General features: G+C 38.4%; 1 protein-coding gene and 1 pseudogene across 4 annotated transcripts in view; both read left to right on the forward strand.

Moving 5' to 3' along the window:
- The window catches only part of Dock3 (dedicator of cytokinesis 3), an 825,219-nt gene that overhangs the window by 709,704 nt on the left and 96,133 nt on the right, over nucleotides 1-19,382 (forward strand). The gene's annotated exons all lie outside the window — the stretch shown is intronic.
- LOC101591313 lies at nucleotides 9,886-10,351 on the forward strand (annotated as a pseudogene).

Genomic DNA, 19,382 nt, shown 5'->3' on the forward strand with positions numbered 1-19,382 from the left:
TAGATATGTTGGAGGTGAAGCATTAGGATGTTTGTTTCTTCCCATTCTGTTTTCCGAATGTGTAAGTTCACAGCTATAAATTTCACCCTGAGAACTGCTTTCTTCATATCCCATAAATTCCGATAAGTTGTGCTTGAATTTTCATTGAATTGTAGATATTGTTGAATTTCTTATTTATTTTCATCTGTGACCAATTGATTGCTGAGTAGGGTCTTGTTTAATTTTCATGTATTTAGGGGATTTTTTTCTGTTTTTTTGTCTCGTTTATTTCCAGTTTCCTTCTCTGTGGTCAGATAATATGCATTGGATAATTTCTGTTTTCTTGCATATATTTAAGTATGACCTATGGACCAGTATGTGGTCTATGTTAGAAAATGACCCATGTGCAGCTGAAAAAAAAAAATGTGTACTCAGCTGTGGTTGGGTGAAACACTCTGTATATGTCTACTAAGTCCATTTGTTTCAATCTCTGGTTCAATTCTACTACTTCTTTGCTAATTTTTTGTCTGCTTGTCCTATCTTTTTGGGATAAGAGAGTGTGAAGGTCTCCTGTTAAGATTGTGGTCTTGGATATTAGATTTTTCATGTCCATTAAGATTTGTCTTATATAGTTGGGTACTCTCATGTTTGGTACATACATATTAATGAGTGTTACCTCTTCCTCTGTAATTTTTTCCCTAATCAGTATATAGTGGCCTTCTTTATTTTGCTTGATTATTCTTGGTTTGAAGTTCAGGTTGTCAGAGAATAGGATTGCTACCCCTGCTTTTTTCTGAGGTACTGGAGCATGAAGTATTGTTTTCCATTCTTTGATTTTCAGCCTATGGATTTCTTTAAGAGTTATTTCTTTAGAATTTTATAAGTTAAGTGTGTTTCTGTGTACAGAATATTGTTGCATTTTGTTTCCTAATCCACTGTGCCAGTCTATTTCTCTTAATTGGTGAATTAAGTCCATTTACATTGATGGTTAGAATTGACATATATTGACTTATGTTTGACATATTATTTACCTGCTGTTGTTTAACCCTTTTTCTCCTGTGTTTGTTTTCCCTATTTAGTGGATTCCTTCTGTTCTCATTCATGGAGTTCTGATCATTTTGGTCCCTCTCTAAGACATCTTTCAGTAATCTGTGTAACATTGGCTTTGTCATCATGAAATTCTTTAGTTGTTCTTTGTCATGGAAGTATTTCACTTCTCCATCAAACATGAAGGAAATTTTTGCAGGGTATCGTAGTCTGGGCTGGAATTTGTTTTCATAGAGGACTTGAAGTACTCTGCTCCATGCTCTTCTTGCCTTCATGGTTTGTGAAGAGAAATCGGCCATAATTCTGATGGGTTTTCCTTTGAATGTGATCTGCTTCTTTTCTCTAGCAGCTTTCAGTACACTCTTGTGCTGGATTTCTGGGATCTTGACTATTATATGTCTCAGTGTGTTTTTAATTGGGTTGATGTTATTTGGCATTCTCTATGCTTCGGTTACGTGAATGTCAGATTGTTTCCTCATATTTGGGGAGTTTTCTGCTATTACCTCTGCCCATATTCTCTTTATATCATTTGTATTGACTCCTTCTTTCTCTTTGATCCCTATTAGTCTCACATTGTTCATCATTGCATCATCTTGCAGGTGATGGATTATTCTTTCCTGCATCCTCGTTGTTTTTAAGAGATCCTTTCTTACCTTTTCACTAGCTGCACCAGCGTCTTCAAGATCTGAAACTCTGTCTTCACTTTCACTTAAACGGTTTTACAAGCTTGTGACTGAGATTTTAATTTCCTCTATATCTCTTTGACTCTGCTTTATGCGATCTATTGCTTTCCTGTATTGCTCATTCAAGGAATCTGTCATTTTTCTAATCTCCTCTATTTTTTATCATTATCTTCTTTAGAAGTAGTTTTTAATTCTTTTACTACAGAGTTTTTTTCAGATTGGGTTTCCTCCATATGTTTCTGTATCTGATTCTTTACTTCTGATGCTATGAATTCAGAGATTTCTTTTTTTATTTCAGAAATTGATTCTGTTCTGAGTTCCTCTATACCTTTCTGCTATTGTTTTTTTACTTCTGACACTATTAATTCATTCATCTCTGCTGAGCTAGTGTCCTCTAACTTGTTCTGGGTGGGCTCAGGGCCTGAGATTGCATTTTTCCTCTTTGTTATTTTGTATAGCAATGACCTCTGACCTTTGATGTAGAGCTTTGGTGCAGTTATACCCTTAGCACCTACTGAAATTCGAGTGCAGATCTATTAAGTTTGAGTTTATCCAGTTATGCCTGGCTTGGGTCTAGCTGTTGTATTCAGCTGCTTCCTGCTGCAGACCTTGGAAGTGAACCTTTTGTGCCCCTCTGGCACAACAGTGAACCTGTGGTGCCCCTCTGTTCTGCCTCTGGCCCAGGGGACCCAGGAGAGCACAGAAGCTCTCCCACACACTCTTGGGCCTGAGTTGGGCTGTATCTGGGGTTCCGGAACACATCGCCACCATAGTTCTCACTCACTCAGCGGACTTGGGGGCAGGGACTCCAGAGGGGTGGAGGGGGTCCCGAGGGCACGGTAGAGAGTCTCACTCAGGTGGCGTGCCTGAGTTTTGGTCCGCAGAGGTCCCGCGGGCACAGGGAAGCTGGAAGCTCTCCCACACACTCGCTGGGCCAGAGATTTCTTTTTTTTTATTTCCAAGGTTATTTCTACTCCGAGTTCCTCTATAACTTTCTGTACCTATTTCTTTATTTCAGACGCTATTGATTTAGAGATTTCAGCTCTGTGATTCCCATTTTCTTCTGTGCTAATGCCCTCTGCACTTGTTCTGGGTGGGCTTGGTGTCTGAGATTGCATTTTGTTCCTTCTCTTTGTCATTTTGTATAACACTGTCCTCTGACCTTTGTTGTAGAGCTTTGGTGCAGTTATAACCTTAGCACCTACTGAAATTTGAGTGCAGATATACAAAGTTTGAATTTATCCAGTTGTATGTGGCTTGGGACTGGCTGCTGTGCTCAGCTCCTTTCTGTTGAAGCCCTTAAGAGTGAACCTGTTTTGCCCCTCTGGCTAGGTGCTCTGGTCCTGAACTAGCTAGGTGGTTCTGTCCTCTACTCTCTCTGCAGGGATTGCAGCTGCAGATTTTTACTCCAGGCCTGTATGCCAGGCCTGAGCTGGGTCTGAAGGGGACAAAGCGGTGCAGGGGAGAGAGGAGGCTCTCCCACACACTGTCTGGGCCTGGGCTTGGCCTGCATCTGGGTGTCCCAAGAGCGCAACAGAGGTTCTCATTTGCCAGGTTTGGAAGTGGGGGCTTCAGAGAGGGGGGCGTTCCAAAGGCACAGCAGAGGGTCTCACGCAGAATGTCTGGGTTTGGTCCGGAGATGTCCCACAGGCACAGGGTAGCCAGAAGCTCTCCCACACACTTAGGTGGCCTGGGTTTGGGCTTGATCTGGTGGTCCCAAGAGTGCAGCAGATATTCTCACTCACTCAGCGGGTTGGGGGGGGGTGTCTTCAGTACCTTATAAACATGTTCATCATGAGGAGTTGGTACTTATCCATACCATAATTTACCCCTTTTTCTTCCTCTTTCCATCCTCTCCTTCCCCTCTTCTTCCATCACTAGATCCCTTTTCTGTCTACAAAAGCTCTATCTCCCTGTTTTCTGTCAATTACCTTTTATTCTTTTCTTTAAATTATTTATACTTTAGGAATAACAAATGCTGGCAAGGCTGCAGGGTAAAAGGAACCCTCTGCATTATTGATGAGAATATAAAATAGTATAACCACTATGGAAATCAGTATAGAGATTCCTTTAACAATTAAAAATAAAAATCCAATTTCATCCAACTATTTCCTTTCTGGGTATCTTTCTGAAAGATTTAAGGTGAACATATTATAATGATCATGTGTATACATATTTATACCAGCAAAACTTGTGATACCTAAATATTGGAAATGGCCTGTATATCCATCATTAAGATTAAGATTGTGTGATATTTATACACAATGAAATATTAATTTACTGTAAAAAAGGCTAAACAGATAAACAAGTAATTTGTAGGACATATCTTGAGGCCATAATGTTAAGTGAAATAAATCAGACAGATAAGTATCATACATTTTTCTCTCACTTAAGAAACCTAAAGTGCAAATAAATTAAAGGAAAAAAGAAAAGATAATAAGAAACAGGGACATAGAAAAAGAACTAAGAGATGGAGGGAGAGGAGCAAAGGGGATGTAAAAAAAATTAAGGTATGTTGTGTATATGTACCAGCTCCCCTCACTAAATGTAATCAGTATGTACCACAAACATGTGTCAATAAAAATAAATTTTAGAATAATGAAGAATACTCAGGAAATAAGTAAATAAATAATTTACTGTGCTCATATAAGCTAAACCATGAGATACTTAACCTTGTGTTTTGGTTTATTTCACTGAGCATTATCATTACAAGGTATATCCATTTTTCTACAATCAGTTTTAAAAAATGTATGCTTTTTATAGCTGAGTAGCATTCCTTTATATATATAGAACATATTTTCTTTATTCATTTATTGATGGACATCATAAGCCATGTCTAAGATGTAGCTGCTATGAGTTGTGCTGCTATTAGCATAATACTGTAATATGACATCTTTAACTCTTTCAGGAAGAGGTATAGCTGGGTCAAATGGAACTTCTATTTTTAGTTTTTTGAAGAAATTTCTCTACTAATTTCCATAGTGGTGTATGAATTTGCATTCCCACTAACAACGTAGAAAGTTCCTTTTCCCCATATCTTGCCAGAATTTACTGATTTTTGAATTCATAAATATAGTTATTCTTTCTCAAATGAGATTGAATTTGTCTTGCTTTGATTTGCTTTTCTCTAAAAGCCAGACATGTTGAACATTTTTTTCATGTACTTATTGGCCATTTGTGTGTCTTCTAAGAAATGTCAGTGTATTTCAATGTCAAATTTTCTGATTGGGTCTTTTATTTGGGGATCAGTTATTATTTTTTTTATTTTGGGACACACTGAGAATTGAACTCATGCCCTTACACTTGCTAGGAAATTGACTTTATTATATAGTCTAGACTTTAGTCCTCTCTCTGAGGTGTGTCAAAATGTTTTTCCAATTCTGCAGGTTGTCTCTAACTGTATTGGTTGTTTTGTTGCTGTGCACATGCTTTTTAGTTTGACATACTCCTATTTATTAATTATTAATGTTATTTTAGAGGGGAAGCTTTTAGCTTTTGTTGTTTAAAGTCCTTGTCTATACCTATCTTCAAAAGTTTTATTTATTTTCCACTGGATTCAGTATTTGTGTTTTAATATCCAGGTCTTTGCTTCTTTTAGTTTAGTATACAGTAAGAGATACTGGTTTAAATTCAGTTTTCTGCATGTCAATAGCCAGTTTTCTCAGCACCATTTGTTAAAGAAGCTAACTTTTTTCAGCAGATCTTTCTGGGCCCCTTTGTCAAAGAGGCTGAGTGTACATGAGGTTGTTTCTTCATCCTCTGTTTTGTATCATTGATCCACATGTCTGTTTTTGTGCTAGTACCAATGTTTTTTTATCACTGTAAGTTTGTAATATCACTTGAAATCTGGAAATATGAAGCTTCCTTCTTTGTTCTTGTTACCCAGGATTACTTTGTTATGTTGGGTTTCTTCTGGTTCCATGTGAATTTGAGGGGTTTTTTCTCTAGTTATCTACTAAATGCTATTGATATCTTGATTGGGATTGTATTAAATCTATATATAAGCTTTAGTATTACAGCCATTGTGACACTATTGATTCTACCTATCAATGAACCGGGGATATCTTTCCATTTTCTTTTTCTTTCTTTTTTTTTTGTTACAGGGTCTTACTGTTAGTTTAGGCAGGTTTGAACCTACTATGTATCTCAGGCTGGCCTTCAACTCATAGCAATCCTTCTGGCTCAGCCTCTCAAGTGCTATGATTATAGGCATGTGCCAACACTCCTAATTACCTTTCCATTTTCTGATATCTTCTGCAATTTTCTTTTTCTGAGTATAGTAGCTTTCATTATAGAAGACTTTTGTTTGCTTGGTTAGGTTAATTTCCAAGTATTTAGTTTTTTATAAGTATGGTGAATGGTATTTTCCTAATTTTTTTCTTGGTGGGCTCATTATTGATGTACAGAAATGCTATTCATTTTTGTATATTTATTTTTATATCCTGCTACATTGATGAATTTATTAGTTCTAGGAGTCCTCTGGTGGATTTTTCAGGGTCTTCTACATACAAGATCATGTCATCTACCCATAAGCATAGCTTATCTTCTTCCTTTCCTGTACACATACCTTTTATTTCTTTCTCTTTTTTATTTTTGTGGCTGCTTCAAGTACTACATTAAACAGTAGTGGAGATGGTGGGCATCCTTGTCCTGTCCCTTATTTTAGAGGAAATGCTTTCAGCGTGCTATTTAATATAATGTTGGCAATAGGTTCATCATAAATGGCTTTTATCAAATTGAGATAAGGCCCTTCTGTATCTGTTTTCTTAAGATTTTTGTTGTAGATTGATATTGGATATTGTCAAAGTCCTTCTGTGTCTGCCAAGATGATTGAAAGAAAAAAAAAGATGATCATATGATTTTTGGTTTTGTTTCTGTTTATATGATAATATTGCACTTACTGATTTGCACAGGTTGAACCATCTCTGCATCTCTGAATCCTACTTGGTTATGATGTATGATTTTTTTTTTGGCAGAACTGGGAATTGAACTCAGGCCCTGGTGCTTGCCAGGGAAGCACTTATTCCACTGAGCTATCTCCTCAGTCCCTGTATGATCTTTTTGATGATATGCTGCACCCTGTTTGCTAGTATCTTGAAGGTTTTTGTACCTATGTTTACTAAAGAGATTGACTTGAAATGCTCTTTTTAGTTGCATCTTTTTGTGGCTTTGGAATCAGAATAATGCTATCTTTCAAGATAACTTTAGGAGTACTCTTGTTTGTTACATTAAAGAGTTTCAGGAGTATTGACATATGATCTTTCCTAAAGGTCTTACAGAATTTAGTTGTAAATGTATCAGTTTTTGAGCTAAAAAGCTCAAAAATAGTTGGTAGCTTTTTTGGTTACTGCTTCAAGCTTATTGTTTGTTCTTTGATTATTTAAGATTTTTGTATCTTCATATAGTCATCAGTCAAGTCCAAAGATTTGGATTCAACTCCTGTTGAATAATAGTTTATCTTTTATTGTGTAATATATTTTTATCTAATTGTAAAGTTTTCATGAAATCTGAGAGAATGTATAAAAGTAATATAAGACTTTAACACCAATTTGGTTGCAATATTAGAAAATTAGACTGTAATCATACTGCTTCAGCTACTCTAGCATTTATATAGTAGTTACTGTGTATGAAAAAGAAAGACATTTGCTTACCTAGAATGATTGTATGTACTTATCAATAAGTGCAAATAAATTGACATTTTTCTCCTTTCCCAGTAGAAGAACAAATTAGTCTGTAGAATCTAGCCACTTGTTTAGTTTCATTACATGCCTTTAATATATGTGTGTTCCATAATCTGGTTTATGGTACCTGTTTTCCAACTTAATCATTTAATTGATGCTACTTCATTCACAGTTGACATACACCTTAGGCCCACTTGAATTTTCCTTGTTGATCATGCATAGCACTAATGTTTTACCAGTTAACTTTATCAAAGCTAGTGCATTTTAATTATGTCAGCAGTTCCTGTTGAAAAATACATTTGTTTTAGAAAAATATTTGGCATACTACATAATAGTTTCCAAATACATTTATTCCAAAGAAAAAGGCTTAAAATTTATCTCTCTTTCTTATACACACTTGAATTATGTTGCCATTAATGTTTTAGGAATGAACTACTTAAATGTTCCTTGGCCTGTTTATATACAAGAATGCTTTAAAAAAAAAAGTCTCATTGTAAATGATGCACAAACTTAAGGCAGTAATAAAACATATGAGTAATTTTTTAAAAAATTACTGGGGTTTGTCTTGCCATTGATCTCTAGTTTCATTACACTGTGATAAATATAAAAGAAGTGAAATCATCCCATGTTAGCTATCACACCAAAGTGCAGTGAAACTACAAATCAGTCACAGAAGTATAAACATCTGGAAACATAACAATACACTCTTGAACACCCAATGGGTCACAGAATAAATAACAAGAAATTTAAGTTTTTGGAAGCACATGACAATACCAGTAAAACATATCAGGACCTTTGAGAGATAATGAAGCAGTCCTAAAAAGAAAGCTTATTGCAATCAATGCTTATGTTAGAAAAACAGTGAGCTCAAATAAATCACCTAGTGAGAAACCTCAACATACATGAAACATAATAATCCAAACCCAAACAAATTAAAGAGGAAAATCATAAAGATCAGAACAGAAATAAATGAAGTTGAGTCTTGAAAGAATGATACAATAATCAAAGAGCTGTTTCTTTGAAAGAATAAACTACTAGCCAAATTTAATAAGAGAAAGCAGAAAAGACTCACATTAATAACATTGCAAATGTAAAAAACTAAATCACAATGGACACTGTTGAAATCCAGGAGATTGTAACTACTATGAAAAATTTTCCAACAAGTTGGAAAATCCTGAAGAAATGGACAGATTCCTAGATACACATGAATTACCAAAAAATAAGTTAAGACAAAAAAATTTGAATAATACAATAACAAGAAATGAAAATGAAGCAGTAATTTAAAACTACCATCTAAAAATAGCCTGGGTACTGATAGATTCACTGCTGAATTTTACAAAATTTCAAAGGACAACGTATCACCAATGCTCCTCAAACTCTTAAGTGAAAGAGTTTTGGCTCATCATTCTGATTCCAAAACCAAACAAAAACCCAACTAAGAAAAAAAACTATAGAAAGTCTCTTTAATGAACATAGGTGCAAAATTCCCCAATAAGATATTGACAAATAAAATGTAACACAACATCAAAAGGATCATACATCATGACCAAGTAGATTTCATCCCAAAGATGCAAGGATGTTTCAACATATGCAAATCCTTTTTTTTTTGGTAGGACAATTTCAATAATTATCACATTGTATACATTCTTCCTAGTGGTTAATTGCTGTACAAGATGCAGACATGAACATATGCAAATCTTATAACACATCACGTGAACAAAACCAACATAAAAAACAACATGATTATATTAAAAATGCAGAAAAAAGCTTTTGGTAAAATCCAGCACTCCTTCATGACAAAAACTCTGAAGAAAATAGATATAGAAAGACCGTACTTGAACTGGATTAAAGCCATTTATGATGAACCAATGGCCAACATCACATTAAGTGGGGAAAAAACTAAAAGCTTTCCCTCAAAATCAGTAAGACAAGGATGCTCACTATCACCACTTCAGTTCAACCTAGTACTTAAAACAGCCAGAGCCATCAGGCAAAAAAAAGAAAGGGGATATATATATAGGAAAGGAATAAGTCAAAGTATCATTATTGGCAAGTAATGTGATACTCTGCATAGAAGATCCAAAGAATTCCACCAAAAAACTCTTAGAACTGATAACCAATCTCACTAATGAGCCAGTGTACACAATCAACACAGAAAAATCAATAGCATTTGTATATGCCAATAATAAACTCAAGAAAAAAATTAGGAAATACTATTCAAAATAATATTGAGAGAAAAATAACCAAAACAACCTTAAGAAAAACTAAATACCTAAGAATTAACCTAAGGAAATAAAAGAACTCTACAATAAAAACTACAGAACCCTGGAAAAGGAGGTTGAAGAGGACGTCTGAAAATGAAAAGCTGTCACCTGTTCCTGGTATACAGTTTTAGTTCAAATTTCATTCAAAATACCAACAGCAGTGGCCCGGCCAGCTCTGAGCACAGCATAGCGCAGCACAGGCAACAGAACCCACGGAGCATGGAGCTGGCCATGGGCAAGTCAGCTTCCAAACACTTTAATATTGAGGTCCTGAAGGCCCACAATGAGCACCAATAGCAGCACACTGTCCCCCCACTCAAGTCTTGCCAAAAGCTCAACCAAGAGGTCCAGCAGTATTCTGAAGCCCTGGCCAGCACAAGGATCCTCAAGCATAGCCCAGAGCCCAATCGTGGCCAGTGTATGGAGAATCTTGCATGAGCATCATATGATCAGACAGGAAAGGAGGTGGCTGATGGATGGAACAGTGAAATCAAGAATTACAACTTCCAGCAGCCTGGCTTCACCTCAGGGAATGGACACTTCACAGCCATGTTGTGGAAGACAACAAAGAAGATAAGGGTGGATAAGGCATCTGCGAGTGATGGGTGGCCACTGTGTAGTGGCCAGATACTTCCCAGCAGGGAATGTCATCAACCAGAGCTTCTTTGAAGAAAATGTTCTGCTTCCAAAGAAGTAACTTGTCGAACATAAAGGAAGGTGCAAGACAGAACATAGAGCAGAAGTGCCCCAGAACAGCAAGAGCCCAGCTACGCATCTGTCCCTGTGAATGTGTATGCCTGCATGTGTGACACGTATGGGCAACTCCCATACACACACTGGGTGTACAGCTCATTGATGTTAAAAGAATGATCAGCATCTGAAGACTCTACCCAGAGGGTTACCCAGACTGCAGTTATTTGGATTTGGGGAGGGTATCAGTTTTTAAATTTTTTAATTATTTTTAAAACCATTCTTCTTTTGTACCTTTCTTACTTCAAATATTCATCCTTGGACATTTTGTATTTCAAATAGTTGTGATCCCAGGATATGAAGTTTATGTGATCTTTATGCATTGTATCCATTTTTGCCAGATATTTGAATATTAAACCCTCATTTCGATGTGAAAAAAATACCAACGACATTCCTCACTGAAATACAGAAAACAAACCTAAAATTGATGTGGGACCAGGAGAGACTCAGAATAACAAAAGAAATCATTGGATGAGAGCAAAGTAGGAGACATCACAATACCTGACTTAAGAGTTACACTACAAGCTTTGCAGATGCCACTATTCTCCACTTTAGTTGTACACTGCCAACCATAGTCAATCCTTTATTCTTTTCATTGCCCCTGACAGTGAGCCCTTGGACCCTGTCTCCTTCAAACTATTTGCACACATAGTTTCAAAAATAGCAGAAAACATTCATGCTCTGAGAAATAGAGAGATAGGATTCAGTTATAAGGGTTTCACACAATTATCCCAGGATTTATGTGCCAAGGTGTGGCTTCATGCAGCACACTGGCACTGGCTACAAGTCCATCTATGGGGAGGAATTCAATGATGAGAACCTTATTCTGAAGCACACAGGCCCTGGCATCTTGTCCATGGCAAATGCTGGACTAAACACAAATGGTTCCCGGTTTTTCATCTGCACTGCCAAGACTGAGTGGTTGGATAGCAAACGTGGTGAAACAAGAAGGTGAAAGGAAACATCAACACTGTGGAGACCATGGAGCTCTTCCAATCCAGGAATGGCAAGACCATCACCAACTATGGACAGCTCTAACTCGTGTGCTTTGTATGTATTGTGACCACCAGATCACTCCTCTAGCTCAGGAGAACACCTTGTGCCCCACTTACTCAAAATGCCCTATCATTCTGCTCTTACTGCAGTTCTTTGGGTTCCATATTTTCCTTGCTCACCTCCAAATATAGCTGAATTGCAGACATAAGTTTATGGTTATGAATAAAAACTAAATAATAATTGCTTCTGAATTTTTTAAAGTTATACTACAAAGCAACCAAGATAAAAACAATATGGAACTGGCACAAAAACAGATGTGTAGATCAGTGAAACAGGATACAGAAACATCCCCAGACACATACTGTGTAATCATCAATAAAGGAGCCAAAACATGGTGGAGGAAAGATAGTCTATTTAACAAGTGTTTGCTTGGAAACCTAGCCATCTGTATGCAGAAGATTGAGGCTATACCCATGTCTCTCACTGTATACTGAACTAAGATAAAAATGGATCAAAACTATAAACAAAGCAGAAACAATGAACCAACTGGAAGTTAAAATAGATGAAATTATAACTAAGAACTTTCTGAACAGAATTCTAGTTGCACAAGAAATACGAGCAAGAATCAGACTAGATCATGTCAAATTGAAATCCTTCTGCACAGTAAAGGAAACAATCAGCAGCATGAAGAGACAACCTACATAACAGGAAAATAAACTTACCAGTTATTAGACAAAGGATTAATATCTAGAATATATAAAGAATTCAAAATATTAGACCACCCAAAATAAAAGACACAATCAAGAAAATGGGCAAATTAGATCAACATACACTTTTCAAAACAAGTAAAAATGACCAATAAAGATATGAAAAGGGCTGGGGAGATAGGAACTTGGTGGTCTGAGTGCCTGCCTGGCAAGCACAATAACCCAGGCTCAATCCCCAATACCACGTGCTGTGTTGGGCACACCATGCTGGCCACCAAAACCAAGCATGGTGGTGCATGCCAGTAAACCCAGAACTGGGGAGACTGAGAAAAAAGTAATCACTATGAGTACAAGCTGTATAACAAGATCCTGTACCAAATAAATAAAAATAAGAGTTTTTAAAACTATGAAAAAACCCTCAACATTGACCATTAGAGAAATGAAAATTTAAAAAATACTGTCACTTCATCTTATACCAGAAAAAATCACAAAGAAATAGAATAACAAACGTTAGCATGGCTAGCTTGGTAAAATGGAACCCTGTTCTACATTGTTGGTGGGAATGTAAACTAGTACAACCATTATGGAAATCAGCATAGATATTTCACAAACAACTAAAATTAGAAACTCCATTTGACCCAGCTCTTCCTCTGTTGGTCCACTTGGGGCCCAAGGGAGATTTTCACAGATTTCAAGGCTAAAGAATGCACATTTGCAAGACATCCACAACAGTGAGCAGCATGAAGCAGAGCAGAGTACAAGAGCCACCTATGTCTTATTGTATAATTCTTATACAGGTTGTTTTCTCATACTTACGTTCTTACACAATGCCATAACCAGTGCAAGCATGTTTACCTGTGCTAACTCATCGTTACATAACTGTACCCCCCTGTGCACCTGCACTAAACAAGTGTGGTCAAATCCTCAGGTGTCCTTACATGCCTCTGATCTTTGAAGCAGTCTGAGTGGTTCCCTACATCCCACTCCTTCAAAGGTCAGGAGTATATAAATGTAACATTTTGTATGATTTTGCAAAACCACTTTTTTCATTTGAACAGTTTCATCCTAAAGCAGTATCAAAACTTGGAATGTAATATTCAAAGCTTGGGCCATATGTTGAACAAGATTCAACTTGGAGGACTAGGTTTATGGTCCTTACCCTGATCAGATGCTGTTACTTGCAATCAACCATTGCGATGCCTGATCAAGGTATCTGTTATGTCATTTCCCAATGAGAGGAAGGACTTATATCCTGAATCATAATACCCTACATGGTCAGCTTTTTGGTCATATTCCCACACATCTCACCATAGGTTGGTACCCCACAAAGGACAATACCCTGTCACTCCTGAGTTGCCCAAGCCAGCAACCAGAATGTCAGCCACCCCAAGATGGTCCAACTGTCCATATACACCGCAGGGATTCTCCTTCATGCATCACAAGTAGTCACACTGTTTGTAACTGTGCCTATTGGTTTGACCTGCTTGTTCTGGTTTCAAACCAGAGTACTACCCTACTAGGCTGGATAGTCATGGCTAGACCCATAAGTATTCCAGGCATCAGCCAGAGGTCCCTCTTTCTCTTCTGCACAGGGACGGGTCAAGTCTTGTACTCTGTCCTCCTGGTCAGAGTCAGTTTGGCCGTCAGTAGGCTAGCCAAGGAAGCTGCTATTGGAGGTACATCCAATATATAAAATACATACAACACGTAAGAGTGGGGGCCTATGCCACTCCACTCCTGGGATGGGCTATCCTTGTCCATAACCAGCCCTCTGCTTTTCCATTGTCTGTCGTCCTGTGATGTTTTTACAGGCATGCAAAGTAGCATACACTGCTGTCAGCTGTTTCTCAATCAGGGAATATTGGCTCTTGGTTCCCTTCTGCAATTGTAACCAAAACCCAACAGGATGCTTCCAATTCCCCTCTTTTTGCCATAGACCCCAGCCAAACCCATTGTCATCCACACTGGTGGTTATGGTGCAATTAATGACTCATAGGGCTTGCACCTCTTCAACAGCCCTCATTGAGTCCTGAAAAGCAGCTTCTGCTGCATGTGTTCAGTCCCATGTAGCGCCCTTTTGGATCATCTGGTATAAAGGGCTCAGCGGTGTAGATAGGTATGGCAGGAACATCCATCAGAAGCCTAGAAAGCCCACAAGCACCTGTAACTGGCATACTGTCATGGGTCTGGGGTGTGCTTGGATCTTGTCAATAACAGCATCAGGAATTACTGATTGAAAGTAATTCCAACCATATAACACCCAATAATTTGATAGATATGCCAGGTCTCTGGGCCCTGTCTTCATTCATGCTCCACCCCCATGTCCGCAAAACTTCCTCAGACTGTGCATGGTAGCTTTTACATTTGCAAGTTAGAAGTTAACATAATATTAATACAAAATAGTGACACAAAGTATGATTTAGCCCAGGTGGCCGGGTCCTGGACCACCAGGCCATGACATAAAATTGGGCTATGAAAATAGTCTTGTGGCAACATATGGAAGGTCCATTGCCTGTCCTCTCAAATGAAGGTAAATTGGTCATGATTGTCAGGTGCAGTAGTAGTGTAGAAGGCATTGGACAAATCTACAACATAATGGTATCACCCCAGCATCAGGGTGAGACCATCTATCAAGTCTACAATATTAAATACTGCTGCATTCAGTGGAAGAGTCATTTTATTCAGTTCCTTGTAATCCACAGTTATTCTCCATGTTCCATTGCTTCATGGCCTACAGACAGTTGATGTTGTTCCATGCACATAACCCACACAGCCTGTGAGACAGTCAGTGGTGCATAGTATGGTTGTCCTTGGATTATGGTTTTTACCACTTGAATTCAAGAACTGGAATTTTCCCCACATGGTGTTGAGGCAAGCACCAATCAGTATATCCACCCCCAGCATGTGTTCAGCAACTGGGGAAACATAAGCATCATACAGGCATGGGGCAAAGTGCCCAATATTCAGAGTCACCTGGGCCTTATAGACCATGATATAGTGATCTCCATATCCTTCTATGTATGTAGTGGTTACTGTATAATGGTCTGGATTGCTATATATTAGCATTGACTTGGCTGTCATATCCACCAACACTAGCACATGCTGCACATTTTTTTGGAGAGGAGTACATAGACCAATTCCACTTGTGACCTCTGATTTTCTGGGACCCCCCAAGCCCTGGGTACCATGGTCTGCCTTCTAATTGGGGTAAAAGAGGCCAATTTGGCCTTCTGGTCCTGGTCAATTGGCTGGTATTGCTGCCCAGGAAATAACTGCCTCCACAGAGTCAGCAACACAGCCAGGGGTTCTCATCTAATTTTCTGCAGACAGCCAACAGGTCTGTCCAGATCTGGTGCAATTGACCTTCATTGGCCTCACAACCTGTCCTTGGAGGAGATGGCCCCACTGATCAGGAGACTCCTTCTTTTTCTCCTTTGCTGGTGTAGTTTTTACAGATCTCACCTTACATTGGCACTTCACTTCCATATGTCCAGTCTGGCCAAGACATCCATAGCATCACTGATTGAGCGATCTGTAAAGGTGGCTAGAAGGACTGTCACTGACCCAAAGATACCAGCTGGTCCACCCACTAGGATCATAGCTTTCATGGGTACTGTCAGTTCCTCATCTGGCCCGTGGTTCTCCAGTGTGAACATTTGTCACATGCCCATTTCATGTAGCACAGTTATCAAGTCTAGATAGGTTGCCCATTTATTGACTTGCTCTGGTAGGACATCTAATTCTCCCAAACTAGGCAAGCCACTATCATAATCCAGTTTATCAGTCTAATTACCTGCTTCTGGGACTGTCCTCTGTACATCCTGCAGAACAGATCTCATACAGGGGCATTGTCTGTGCTGGAGACTTGGGATATCTAATGTGGGTTTAAGTGGGTATTATCAGCCCCATCATCACATAGCATACCAGCCATGTGGGTACTGTGTTACCCACATTCTGCTTTAATTACTTTGCTAGCTCCTTCAGCTTCATGGCTATATACCTTGTGTACATTTTGTGCTGTTTGGAGGTAGGTGACCCTTCCAGTCCTCCTCCCTTAGTTAAGAGTTCCTGTGCCCCTACCTTTTGACAAATAGCCAGCTGAGCATGAAAAATCAGTGATTTTCCTGAGGGTTTCCCCAGACATGAGGACTTACACTTCTGAGCTCTGCAGCAGCTTGCCATTGCTCAAGATCCTCCTCTTTACGCTGCAGTGCTCTACTTGCTGGATAAGGATATCCATCCCACCATTTCATGGTGTGGGGAGGAATTTGTCACTTTGAAGGCTTGAAAGACACCACTGGGCTCCAAACAGATTGATTCCCAGTCCTCCTGGTCCTTCCAAGCTGCCAAGAAGGAGCCTATAAGTAGCCATGGCAAGATCTTTGCAGGTGGCTTCCCAAAGTTAAAGAATACATGTTTGTGGGGTCCTCCCCATTAGCTCAGTTGTTTAACTGCCTGCTTCAACAAAGCAGTCAGGCTCAGGATACTGTGGTTCAATCCCCAGATCCTCATGCCTTACCAGACCTGCCCTTAAGACATCTTTAGAAAGCAAAAAAAAAAAAGAATACATGTTTGCAAGACATCAGAAAAAAAAAGGCAAAATGGAGTAAAACAGAGCACAAGAGCCATCTGCATCTTTATTCTGTAATTATTATACAGGTTGTTATCACATACTTACATTCTTAGTGTCATAACCAGCACATGCATGTTTACCTGTGCTAAGTCATGGTTACATAACTGTATGCCACTGTGGGCCTGAGCTAGACAAGTGGATTCACATCCTCAGGTGTCCTTAGATGCCCCTGAGCTTTGAAGTACTTTGAGTGGTTCTCCACACCTCTTCTAGGTATCTTCTTTCTCCCCCCCCCCCGCATAATTTTATTGAGAAACAAATAGCAATGAGACAGTTTTAAACCAAATTGGTAGGACAGTTTCAATAATTAACACACTGCATACATTCTTCCTAGTGGTTAATTGCTGTACAAGATGCAGACATGATATACTATTTACAAACACCATTAGAACAAATCCCTCTATTCACTAAGAAAATGTAACTATATATCTATCCTAACCATTTTGAATACACAGATACAAAATGGACATTCATTTGTATCCCCTTTTCTTGTTTAGTTCCGTCATTTGAATATTATTAGTGTATTCACTCAGCAAAATATTCTAAAAGAGTGCAGTAATCCATAATAATATTGGGTCTTTCACTTCACTGGCAATGTCAGAAATTGTTGGCCTGAGTCCCCTACAGCTCAACATAACAGCATGGCTTTACTTCTTATATTTCGTTTTTATACTTTTCTGCTGGATGGTTAAGACCAAGATAAAGCAAGAACTATGCAACAAGAGTTGGAGCTTTTGGGTCTGATAAGTTCAGTGAAATAATTGCAGGATTTATCCTGAGATCCTGTACCTTAGATTGTACTTTCTTTGTCAGAGTCAGCCATGTGGATGAGTCATGGCCATTGCTTGGCCAATGTGCTCTCTGTGAAAGCCTGAGAGAATGTTTTCTCTCCATGTGACTCTCCTTAGGCACACTCTACATCATCGATCACTTTCCTCTTTAGCCCCATAATCTCCGTCATCAGAAAATTTGGGACACTACTGAGTTACATGACGTTACAGTACAAGTTTTCATATGTCCTGAGTCTTAATTGACCTTGGAAGGCTAGGGCCAATATAGTTGGCTTTCCTTGTGGCCCTCATTTTGCTCTAATTGGGTCTACAAACGTAGGTTGTTAACCCTCCAGATGAAAAGTTTATTGTTATTACCATACAACGTAGGCTGTTAAGCTTAACCTCACTATCTGTCTGAATATCAAACATCTTAGGCATAACACCGAACAGGTATTTTTCATCAAGTATTGATATGTTGAACTTCTAGTGCCTACAGAATATGATGAAAAAACATTAAAAAATTAGAATATATTTTCAAAATAGGAATAAAGAATTCTATAATTCTTATGTTTACACGATAGTCCAAAAATCAAACCATATACAACCTTGAAGCAGGACAGTCCCACAATATTCCTTTTCCTGTCTCCTGCCTTCATTCACCACCCGCTTCTTTTTGAACAGTCAGCCACCCAAGAGACAGCATACCAGCAACTGGCATGTCATGACAAGCAGCACGTATTCAGAAGACCAGAATGATAGGCACTCCAAGCATGAACCTACTATTACAAATTGCCATCTTCAGTGCAGTTCCTTAGTTCACAGGTGTCAGCATATATAGTTAGTCAGGGTGAGAATCTTTCCAATTAACTGCTAGATTCAAAAGTCTTCTGGAGATTCTCAGTATCATTGGCTTGCCCATCTTCTACATATAACTGTATGGCTTGTCACTGTCGTGTTTCCTAGCTCTTCTCCTTTTCCTCTCTTAATTAGTTAGGCCTTGAGTTTTGCTTTCCTTTTACTTGTATTATGCCTTTCTATTTCTATTTCTTCTTCTAAGTTCTTATACTAGGGAAAATATATAATATTTACACGTGTGTCTGGTATATTTCGCTTATGAGTATATGTTCAATTGGCATCCACTTCAATATAAAGTCTTCGAGTTTATCATTCTTTATATCTGAGTGATAATCCATTATATAAAAATACTACATTTTTTCAATCCTTTCCTCAGGTGATGGGCATCTTGGTTGTTTCCGAGATTTGGCTATCTCAAATGGTGCTTCTATAAACATACACACACATATATATCACTATGACAAAATGTTTTCAGTTCCTCCGGGAAAATTTCTGTAGAGGAATAGCTGATTTAAATGAGATTTCTAGTCCAAGTTTTCTAAGGAGTCTCCACACTGATTTCCATAATGGTTGCACCAGTCTACATTCCCACCAGCAGTGGAGAAGTGTTCCTTTTTCCCCAAAGCCTCTCCAACATTTGTTGTTGTTTGATTTCTTTATGTTAACCATTCTTTCTGGGGTGAGATGATATCTCAATGTGGTTTTAATTTGCATTTCACGGATGGCTAGTCATGTGGAGCGTTTTTCATATATTTATTCGCTTCTTTAATTTCATCCTCTGAGAAATGTGTGCTCATCTCAGATGCCCATTTCTGGACTGCGTCGTTAAATTTTGGGGCCCTAGTGTTTTTTAGTTCTTTATAAATTCTAGAGAGCAGACCTTTGTCTGAGTACTTATTTGTCAAGATTTTTTCCAAATTTGTGGGTTGTCTTTTCACTTTGTTGGTAATTTCTTTTGACGTGAAAAACTTCTCAGTAAGAGCGGGTCCCAGTTGTTAATTCTTTGAAGTGTTT

Source organism: Octodon degus, unplaced genomic scaffold (genome assembly GCF_000260255.1).
Source record: "Octodon degus isolate 3935 unplaced genomic scaffold, OctDeg1.0 scaffold00008, whole genome shotgun sequence".
NCBI lineage: Eukaryota > Metazoa > Chordata > Mammalia > Rodentia > Octodontidae > Octodon > Octodon degus.